Below are 738 nucleotides of genomic sequence, written 5' to 3'. Positions count from 1 at the left end.
CAGTTTGATGGTTTGCAGGATGAGGATCCCAACGCTCATTTAGCCAACTTCTTAGAACTATGCGATACATTTAAAATTAATGGTGTTTCTGATGATGCCATATGTCTTCGGTTGTTTCCCTTTTCATTGAGGAACAAAGCTAAATAGTGATTGAACTCATTACCACGAGGGTCAATTACTACTTGGGAACAAATGACCGAAAAATTTTTAGTAAAATATTTTCCGCCGGCTAAAACGGCTAAATTATGTAATGATATCTCTTCTTTTGTACAGATGGATTTAGAAACACTCTACGATGTATGGGAGAGATACAAGGACCTTCTGAGAAGGTGCCCTCACCATGGGTTACCGCTTTGACTCCAAGTACAAACATTTCACAGAGGTTTAAATCCTTCGACTCGGCAAATGGTTGACGCACCGACGGGCGGAACCATCAACAATAAAACACCGGAAGATGCCTATGAGTTTATAGAGGAGATGCCACTGAATAACTATCAGTGGCAACTAATGAGAACAAAGCCAACGAAAAAAGCCGACATTTATAACGTCGATTCAGTCACCATGCTCTCTAATCAGGTAGAACTCTTGAATAAAAAGATTGAAGGTTTTCTTAGTTCTTCACAGGTTCACTCAGTAATACAGTACGAAGCAAGTAGCGGTGGAACAAACCATCCAGAATACCAACCTTATGGCCACAGCATGGATAACGAGCAATTAAACTACATGGGTAATAATCCT

The 738-nt window shown here is 40.1% G+C and overlaps 1 non-coding gene across 1 annotated transcript; it reads right to left on the bottom strand.

Moving 5' to 3' along the window:
* Window positions 1-240: 240 nt before the first annotated feature.
* On the bottom strand, window positions 241-347 carry LOC128295039 (small nucleolar RNA R71). The gene has a single exon (XR_008285346.1). It is a non-coding gene; the product is annotated as a small nucleolar RNA R71 (small nucleolar RNA).
* Between the last annotated feature and the right edge of the window lie 391 nt (window positions 348-738).

This window comes from Gossypium arboreum, chromosome 6, assembly GCF_025698485.1.
Source record: "Gossypium arboreum isolate Shixiya-1 chromosome 6, ASM2569848v2, whole genome shotgun sequence".
NCBI lineage: Eukaryota > Viridiplantae > Streptophyta > Magnoliopsida > Malvales > Malvaceae > Gossypium > Gossypium arboreum.
This window is presented reverse-complemented; position numbering and strand designations above follow the sequence as displayed.